Source organism: Corythoichthys intestinalis, chromosome 10, assembly GCF_030265065.1.
Source record: "Corythoichthys intestinalis isolate RoL2023-P3 chromosome 10, ASM3026506v1, whole genome shotgun sequence".
NCBI classification, from domain to species: Eukaryota; Metazoa; Chordata; class Actinopteri; order Syngnathiformes; family Syngnathidae; genus Corythoichthys; species Corythoichthys intestinalis.
This window is the reverse complement of record NC_080404.1, coordinates 6,705,001-6,715,328: the sequence shown is the minus strand read 5'-3', so window position 1 is coordinate 6,715,328 and position 10,328 is coordinate 6,705,001. Positions and strand designations below refer to the sequence as shown.

At 40.2% G+C, this 10,328-nt stretch overlaps 1 protein-coding gene across 1 annotated transcript in view; it reads right to left on the bottom strand.

The window, feature by feature from the left end:
• Positions 1 to 10,114: 10,114 nt before the first annotated feature.
• Positions 10,115 to 10,328, bottom strand: part of drgx (dorsal root ganglia homeobox) — a 16,120-nt gene continuing 15,906 nt past the window's right edge. The window contains exon 6 of the mRNA XM_057849084.1: positions 10,115 to 10,328. This exon is cut by the window's right edge and continues 491 nt beyond it. The gene's annotated coding sequence lies outside the window, so the exon portion shown is untranslated.

Here is a 10,328-nt window from a genome sequence, read left to right as displayed (position 1 = left end):
GACACCAAACCTGTGCTTTATTCTTCATATCCTTGAAGTATAAAATTTAAATAAGGCACAGACTCACAGCAAACATATGTACAGAATAAATGATAAAGTGCGCCAACCAAAAATATGACATAAAGTGATAAAAAGCTGGCAGTTTTTGGCCGGCTGGGTCATTGCTTCGTGTGGCCATTCGCTTCCGAACACTCACATACTTGTATCGGAGGTTCTTCCATTTTTTTAAGCATTCGCTGACCTCCAACCCCGTATAATCAGCAATCTCCTTCCTCCTTCCTTCCAATTGCTTGCAATTTGGCAGTCTTTATTGTGCCTTGACAAAAGATACAGGTGGTCGTACTTGAGGACCTCTTCGATGATCTTCTCGTTGGCTTGGTCCATTTTTGAATGTAGCGCAAGAATGGCGGAGATTTCGTGTTGAACCGGTAACAACAGTCTGAGCAGACCAATCACAGTCCATTTGCATCACCTCACCACGCGTTGACGTGACGCGTATTCAGGATTTTGTGGAGGTGTACATCAGGCTACGGCGGAGGGTCGTAAGTCTGCTGCAGAAGCATAACTCAGCCTTTACATTTACCCCATTTCACTTGCTGAATGTGCCAGTGTTCGAACGAATGGCTATCCCTTCTTGATGGAGTGTCCCCGCTGTTGATAGCTGCTTAATGTTGAACAAATCTACTTTATGTTTTGACACGTCTATCTAGATATATTATAGACATCATTATTATATCAAATATTTAGATACTCCCGCTATAATGTCAATATTCTTTCTTGAACAATAAACACTATTAAAACCCAGGCGACCAAGATGTTTTCTGCTTATCAGACAACATTAACATCCTAACGCTATTATCTCGCAATCATAGATTTCATAATATATGGACGGGGCAATATTGGGCCTATCTCCGTCAAAGCTAACCGAGTGGAAACGCAGACAAAGAGCTTTTTCCGTTGAAAATTCTTGTGAATAAATGCTTTAATCACTGAATTCTTTATAGATATGGATGTAAACAGTTTCGATTCTTGGTTTAAAGCAAAAAAAAAAAAAAAAAACATGCAGTTAGCATTTATTTTACGTAAATATTGCATACTATGACACCAATGCCGTAGCGGCTAATTCCTCCCATTGATTTTTTTTACAACGTTTCAAAATGCATGCATGGTATGAAAAATATAATATTGACCTGGAATCCTCGAACAAATCACTCCTGAGGCAATCCTTCCTGTTTGTATGCGGTACAGCTTTCGTACTTTTTCAACCTAAATTGGCGTTGGATCGCTGCATGTGTCGCTGCGAACGACTGCGAGTAACAAAAGCGGAATGTGGGATGGCCTCCTACTTGAATACATGGTGCAGTGCCTGTTGAATATGTTCTGTCAATATAATTATGAAGTCTATGATCTGACGTTAGTAGATCGTGATCAAAGCACCGTCCGCCCCGTTCCGGCCTCGAATCTTTTACCTGAACGGCATACCGGACGGTTCCGGCCCACTTTCACCCCTGCTTAAGAGTCTAAAAAAAGTTTTTTTTAATGACCTAAAATAGTCATTTGGTCTATAAAGGACAAAAGGTTTTTAAAGTGCCTGTGACACCAAAAAGCATGTTTATTTCATATTTGACGCGGTATTTTATGCTCCTGAATGAAATGGACCGCTTGGATGTGTGTGGAAGCGATCATTTTATTTCTTCAATTTTTAAATCCCACATCACGAAAATAGGTGACTTCCGGCTCCAGTCTCAGGTTGAGGACGAATGTGAATGTGACGTCACCCGGGTCAACATCTCACAGTACAGCATTGTTTATGACATGCAGATGGACTGCGGATTCAGTCGATTTTGTGGATTAAGTCGTTTATTTTTCGCATCATGCCAGCCAAATGTGCTGCAGGGCTTTGTTGCTGCACCAAGGAGAGGCGTGTGAGCCTTTTTGGGTTTCAAAAAGTTCCCGTTCACCCTCGGAGAATGGCCAAAACAAGTCCGACAACTGTGGGACCGTTCGACCTACGAGGAAGTGAGCAAACATCGCATTTTGTATTATGTCAAAGACTGGGATCATGGCACACGTTTTAATACGGCGGTGGCTTGCATTTTGTGGCTGACAATGCTCCTTGTCCACCAAGAATGCCACTCGGCTGACGACCGGCGGCTTGTCACACAACCCCCTCGGTCCTTCGCGTGCCCACTGGGAGAGTGCAATACTCGGCTTATTGCCCTCTTCGTGTGCCCGGTATTCTGTCAAATTTTCCACCCCATCAGAAATTGCAACTTTGTGTTAAAAATGGCCGCAAATACAGCGATTACAAAGTAAACACTACAAACTGTCTTTAAATAAAGGACTATTTACTTACATTTGATCATGGACGGACATGTAGAAAAGTTCTCCTCAGACACATTATGCCATGTTAGCTGCACAACAACTTCACGCCGCTCTCTCACTGTTTACTGTCTCTCACTCTCACTGTCCTTGCCGTGTAGTTAAGCATTAATTTACGGCATATTCGTGTTGACCATGTGGCAGCTACCCGCTCCTCCGAAATAGGCCGGTTTGTCTGGCGGTCATTCTCCAGCTGCTTCCCCGGCAATCGAGCTCTCCTGCCCGCAGCAGGAGAACGATGAGCTGCAACTTGCTTGCCACCGGGTGGGTTCCCGATCAGCGAAGACAATAGCAACCCCGCCGCCGTGTGACATGATTCCGGGTAGTTTTGTATGATTTTTCGCTTCGAAAGGCGAGAATAAGACTTTGAAAGAGTGACATTTGTCATGACCATACCATTTATATAGCAATTGGGGGAAAATACTTTGAAAAAAAGAATATCCTGTAAAAATATTGGAGTAGAGAGATTGAAACAATGAAATTTTGTTGCTCTCTTTATCGCATTGTCCTCGTTCTGAATAATTCCCCCTCAATGGGCTTAATTCTAAATCAGATGAAACCATGACCCTGCCGACGTCACCCTCCTGTTGGGGACGCCAGAGCGCTATAATGACAGGCAGGGGCTAAACGGCAAATTAAAATTTCTGCGCTCATCTCATCTGCGCTTTACCAAATTGTTGTATGCAGTCGAATGATTCTAATTCACATAATAATGCTACTTTTTTAAAATCCTGTTATTGGCACTTTTAAGAGCCAACTTATAAATAGCTGTCCACTGTAGTGACCAATATCCCTGAAATGGTTCATGCCTTTTTTTCCTCTTTTCTTTCTTTTTTTGACATGCTGTGTTTGATGAGGATAAGAGCCCCTCTCACTAGGTCCCTCTTGTGGACACTACTAGCCCCTCCTCACAGGGCCAGCTGGAAGTGCACACTGAACTTGCTTTTGTTGTAAATGTTCACGGTTTGGGGCCAGCTGGACTTTGAGAATTGATCCCAAATGTTAACAGGCAGGCCTTAAAGGTGTGCTGAGTAAGGAAGGAAGTGTGGAGCTAATGTGGCACGTGGCCCACCTGCACATTAGTGGCTGCTGCATTAAAATCTGCTACGTTTGGAATATCACCATTCAGAGATGAGCTTAATTGATTTTAATTGATTGGGTTATTGATCAGGTCTGGAATTAAAAGCAGACATGGTAATACGGAGCGGGCAGTTTCCGGCGCCCAAATGGCAGCTGCTTCATGAACACTAGTGTAAGTTCAGGTGCTTTTTGTGTGTATTTGTGGTTCCAGAACACATTTGACCACATGTCTGCAAAAAACATTTCATTACTGCAACAAAAGAAGGCCATTAACTGCAATGTAAGCGCTTCTTTCAGCCACATTCTCACCATGTTTGTCTGCTTTTCTGGCTCCTCTCCAGCTAATTTGATATAACAATGCAACACACAACGACTTGTACAATCATCAAAGATGCCACATGCTGCCGCTGAATGTCAACACCAACTTGACTTGTTTATGAAATATTAAAGCCGGGAATTACGCGTAGAACTTAATGATCATCGGAGTCATTAGAACTCCAGCACGCCTTGTTTTGGGTTGTAATGATTCAATTCTACTGTATTCAATTTTGGGAAGCCGTAATGCGTCTTCCCACATCTTTTGTGAGCACAGGATTGGATTTTGGTGTACAAATTGGTGCATTTTTGGGGGGGTGGTTGTGTGTGAGTATTATAGCTGCCTTGCCATTTTCCTGGATGCCCCATGCATGTTTTATATATCATACATAAATAAAATAATTTTTATATACTCTTTTGTAACATTCTAGCATAGATTTCATAATATATAGACATGACATGGGGTACAGGGCTCTTACGTAGGGGGCCTATTTTCAAGAACTTTAAATTGAAAGTATTTTCAAAACCCAAACTATACCGACCTAAAACCAAAACAGGCACCTACTTTAGGCGTATATGGGTCTCCATGAGCAGCGGCATAAAAAAAAAAAAATCAAAGTCGTTCCTTTATAAAATCCCGAATATATATATTTATATATATATATATATATATATATGTTTATATAAGTACAACGCCTAGCAAAAAAGTAATGAATCACCATTCACTCAGATAAAATAAAATTCCCTCAGTCCTTGATGATATGATATGTCAGGGAAAGGCACTGGCGAGATGGTTGTGATTAAATCTTCAATAAATGCACAAGTTTACATTGAAATTTTAGAAAACTTTCTTATCCCTTCAATTGAAAATATTTTTGTCATTTTCCAAGATGACAATGCATCATGCCACAGAGCTAAAACCATTTAAGCATTCCTTGGAGAAAGACTCATCCAGCCAATGTCATGGCCTGCAAATAGCCCAGATCGCAACCCTATTGATAACCTGTGGTGAAAATTGAAAAAAAATGGTCCACAGCAAGGCTCCAACCTGCAAGGATGATCTGGCAACTGCAATCAAAGACAGTTGGCACCAAATTGATGAAGAATACTCATCAGGTCCATTCCTCAGAGACTGCAAGCTGTCATAAAAGCCAGAAGTGGTGCTACTAAATACTAGCGATGTGTTTTGTTATTTCTTTGTTTGTTTCTCGTGATTCCGTATTTTTTCCGCAGAATTGAGTGATTCCATATTTATTTCCCTGCACTTGCTCACAAAAATAACATTTACTGACCACCACAATGTTTTTAATTCATTTCGCAGCCGCCTGACTATCCTGACCCCTGGCTGGATGGACGTCCTCGTTGGATAACAAAATTGCTATAAAATTCTCAGATTTTGCTCTAGATGCACAAAAATCACCAAATGCAGAGATAATGGCCTAACTAGCCGATGTGGTGTTACCAGGATGTGAGCCTCGTCTTTCAACAATTACATAGCCTCTTTCTATGTCTTGCATTTTCTGGTCAGCTCTCCTCGACTTGTACAAGTCCCTGTTCCTCGCAATCTCCTTTCTGCCCTCCTCGACTACGCTCCTGTTCCTGTCGGTCGGCGCTCCAAGGCCTTGTTCTTCCTCGCTTATTAAGTCACATCCTTGAAAAAGTTCGCACCAAAACAGTTGAAGAGGGACCACCATGAACTCCAGCAGGACCCAGTGCACCCTCACTGCGGTGCATGGAAAGGGAGAGGAACCTATGCTTCTTGTGCTTCCTGCACATCAGGGCGTCCCACAGCGACATTCCAAAGGACGCCATGTGGGCCATGGGAAGAGATGGCCGCTTGAGGATCGCCCAGCCCGTCTCTAGCTCTCCCATGTTTTCTGGAACATCTCCAGGATGTCAGCCGTGTCCCTGTGTTCCTCCTTGCCCATGGTCATGGCGAAGAGCCTCAGCCCGGCGACCATGTTGGTGTTGATGACTGCCATGAAGAGCCCGACGCTCTGCTTCTCGAAGAGCACGCCAGCACCTTCTGGGTCAACTTGTAGCCGGCCTTGACAGACTTGTAGTTCTCCCACCTGGCGAGCACCTTCAGGCTCGAGAATCCGGCTGTCCTTATCCTCTCAGGCGCCTAAAAAACACGTTTGTTTTCGAAAGATAGGTGTTTTGATTAATCTCTTTTGTAAGGTGAATAATTAGCGGCCGCATATGTAAAGAGCTTTTTCCGCTGAAAATTCTTGTGAATAAATGCTTAAATATCTGAATTCTTTCTAGATATGGATGTAAAACAGTCTCGATTCTTGATTAAAAGCAAAAAAAAAAAAAAAAGGGTAGTCAGAATTTATTTTACGTAAAATAAATCACTGCGGCAGCCCCGTTAGTACAGCAAAGAGCTTTTCCCGCTGAAATTTCTTGTGAGTAAATGCTTAAATCCCTGAATTCATTACAGACATGGAAGTAAAACAGTCTCGATTCTTGGTTAAAAGCAAAAAAAAATTGGGCAGCTACCTTTTATTTTACGTAAATATGTTGAATGTGCTGCTAGTTAAGTCACTGTGGCGGCCCCCTTAGTACAACAAAAATCTTTTTGCTTAGAAAATTCTTGTGAATAAATGCTTAAATCTCTGAATTCTTTATAGATGTGGACGTAAAACTCTCGATTCTCGGTTAAAAGCAAAAAAAATGGGCAGTTAGCAGTTATTTTACGTAAATATTGCGACGTATAATGCCAATGCTGTAGCGGATAATTTCTCCCATTGACTTTTTTCAAAACGTTTCAAAATGCATGCATGGTACGAAAAATACAATAATTACCTTGACTCCTTGAACAAATCACTCCTGAGACAATCCATCGTGTTTGCATGCAGTACAGCTTCCGTACTTTTTCAACAGAAATCTGGCGTTACATCGTTGCATCTGACTGCTAATATATGAAGAGGTGTCAGAGGCGGCCCCCTTCGGGAAGGCGTGACGCAGTGAATGGCAAAAGTGTCAGGTCAATCATTATGAAGTCTATGATTTTTTTTTTTTTTAATCATTTTCTCTAATTCAAGAAAGACAATTACCAGTACAGACAATTTAAATGACTCACTTTATATGTATGTTTGCATATGTGCATATGTAAAAAGTGCATCCAATGCTCTGTGTACAAAGTGCCTTTATAGTTCTGACGTGATACCTCTTCTTGTCTCGGCAGGGTGTCACTTCATCAATTATTAAAAGCTCTACTTCACGGTAATACATAATTTGTCATCAATTATTCATGATAATGTGTGTGCAGTTGACTTAATTGTGTTATTGACTTATCAAAAGTCATTTCCTGAAAATCCTCCTGGATGGGATGCGCTGTCAGCTGATGTTGCATCGCTGAAGGGAGGAAGTGATCAAATAAGAACAATAATTAATACCTATATACCGGTTGCGATGAGAGGCCATCTTCTTCAAATGGACAACGAATACACTGACTTGATCACATTTAATGGGTTTTATTAAGAGGCAAGAAGTAGATTCCTCAAAGTAAATGAATGATAAACATCAGTGTGATGCTCTCCAGGCTTTAAAGAGGTGCTGCTAAATAATGGATAAGAACAGATGGCTGCAGCGAGAGCAACATGAGCAACTACATGTTTAATTGTTTTAAAGAACATCTCACAACAGCAGCGGCGCTGTGTTCACTGTCCGCTGCTAATATGGGCGTTGTGCTAACAAAAGACAGACATCCAGGCTGATTTTCACTTCCCTGCACTGGCACATGGACACACTTCCATTCAGGATGGCTAATTAGATATTATTATATTAAAGTGCACTTTCAATCCATGATCAACAATGATTGGTTTGTGGAAACAAAACGCACACACACAAAAAGAAAAAAAAAATGCAGCAAAGCACCGCCATTAAGTTACACTTTACATGCATCAACATTCACAATAAGTAAGATTAGACCCACTGAAGTGACATATTCACATTATCCGTAGGGTAAAACTGGCAGTAGTTGATATAAAAACTCGACGCACAATTTGAAATGTCAGTTTTATGTGATGTTACAGTGGTATGAAAAAGTATCTGAACCTTTTGGAATTTCTGCTGAAAATCACCATCAAATGTAATCTGATCTTTGTCAAAATCACACAGATGAAAATACAGCGTCTGCTTTAACTAAAACCACCCCAAAATTTATAGGCTTTCATATTTTAATGAGGATAGCATTCAAACAATGACAGAAGTGGGTAAAATAAGTAAGTGAACCCTCTGCCTCAGGAGACCTAAAGAGCAACTGAAACCAATTTTTACCAAACGTATTAACAAACATTTGTGCCCAATCACTGATGAGTGGTTTAAAGCTGACCTGCCCACTATAAAACACACACCTGGTAAGAATTGTCTTGATGGGAAGCATTGTCTGATGCGCATCATGGCACGGTATAAAAAATCTGTCTGAAGATGTGCGATCAAGGACTGTTGATTTGTATAAAGCTGGGAAAGGATACAAAACCATCTCTAAAAGTCTGGATGTTCATCAATCAACAGTCAGGCAAGTTGTCTAGAAATGGAGGGAGTTTGGCACTGTTGCTTCTCTCCCAAGCAGTGTCCGTCCACCAAAGATGACGCCAAGAGTTCAGCGCAGAATACTCAGAGAGGTGAAAAAAAAAACTAGAGTCTCTGCTAAAGACTTACAGAAATCACTGGAACAGTCCAATATCTGTGCACACATCAACTATATGTAAAACAATAGCCAAGAATGGTGTTCACGGGAGGTCTCCATGGAGGACGCCACTGCCATCTAAAAAAAAAACATTGTTGCTTGTTTAATGTTCGTAAAAAGGCACTTGGACACACCACAGAGGTTTGGCAAAATATTTTGTTGACGATTAAACCAAAGTTGAATTGTTTTGGAGTAACACACCATGTGTGGAGGAAAAATGGAACAGCTCACCAACACCTCATCCCCACCGGGAAGCATGGTAGAGTACGCATCATGATTTGGGGCTGTTTACTGCCTAAGAGCCTGGACAATTTGCAATCATTAATGGAAGAATGAATTCAAAAGTGTTGTAGGAAAACCTGAGGCCATCTGTCAGACAGTTGAAGCTAAAAAGCGGATGCATGCTGCAACAAGACAATGATCCAAAACACAGAAGTAAGTCAACTTCAAAATGGTTTCAGAAGAACAAAATACACGTTCTTGAGTGGCCAAATCAAAGTCCAGACTCGAACCCCACTGAGATGCTGTGGCATGACCTAAACAAAGCGATTAATGCCAGACATCCCAGGAATCTTACTAAACTACAGAAGTTTGAAAAGAAAAATGGGCCAAGATTAGTCCAGATCGATGTGCCAGACTGATCTGCAGCTACAGGAAGCGTCTGGTTTAAGTTATTGCTGCCTAAGTGGGGGGCACAAAATATTAAATGTGATGGTTCCGTTACTTATTTTTCCCTCTTCTGTCATTGTTTGCATACTATCCTCATTAAAATATGAAAACCTATAAATGTTTGGGCGGTGATAGTTAAAGCGGACACTGTTTTTTCATCTGTGTGATTTTGACAAAGATCAGATCACATATCATGGTGATTTTATGGAGAAATGTGAGAAATTCCAAAAGTTCAGATACTTTTTCATACCACTGTATGCTGTACAATTTAACCTTCAATCAAAATCTTATATATAAAAGTACTATTAACAATTAAGAGAATATGTTTGTCCAAATATTGTGTTGGGGGAACTTTTAAGTGGTTTAAGTTTTTTTTTTTTTTTTTTAAATCACAAAAAACTATGATTTTTAACAGAGGTGTGTAGAATTCATATATCCACTGAACAGGTAAGCCCAAAATGATCCAGATGTTTTTTTTGTTTTTTTTTGAATACATTTTAGCTGGAAATGACACTAGAAAGTTGTGAATCAGTGTTACACATATTTTAAGTTTTATTTTTGTTTCTAACAAAAACTCCACAATGCACTTTGTCAACACATGCATAACCACTTCTCTCCCATAATGTTTAGGTTAACTTCAAATCATGTTATTATGGAACGTGAAAGTCATGCCCATAAAAAAAATAATAAAAAAAAAGGCTAAATATATGACCCCCGTGAGGCTACGTGACATTAATGACTGAATAAATAAAGTTATAAAATTTTAAAGAGTGAATGTTAAATATATACCATACTCTTCTCTAGATTAGTGTAGGAATGATTGAAATACAAGAAATGATGCAAATAATTGCAACAGAGAGTTCAGGAAAAATATATATTGTAAACAACTTTTTCTTAACTCAAATCTTATCAGACAACTCTTAAGGAAATTCAAACTTTAGCAGCATTTAACCAAATGATTCCTGTCATTTCTATCGTCGAAGGCTTTTTGCAGTTTGCATCTTTTTGTGACAAATGTACACACACACACACACACACACAAGAAATCAAAGCAACAAATCTTCTGCTACTTTCTATGTCATTTCCAGCCAGTAAAACACATAAAATTTCACCTTAATTCAAATTCTGTCCAGTGCTTTTATCATATAGGACTTAACTGCATTAGTCCACTAAAAAAAGGCAGAAA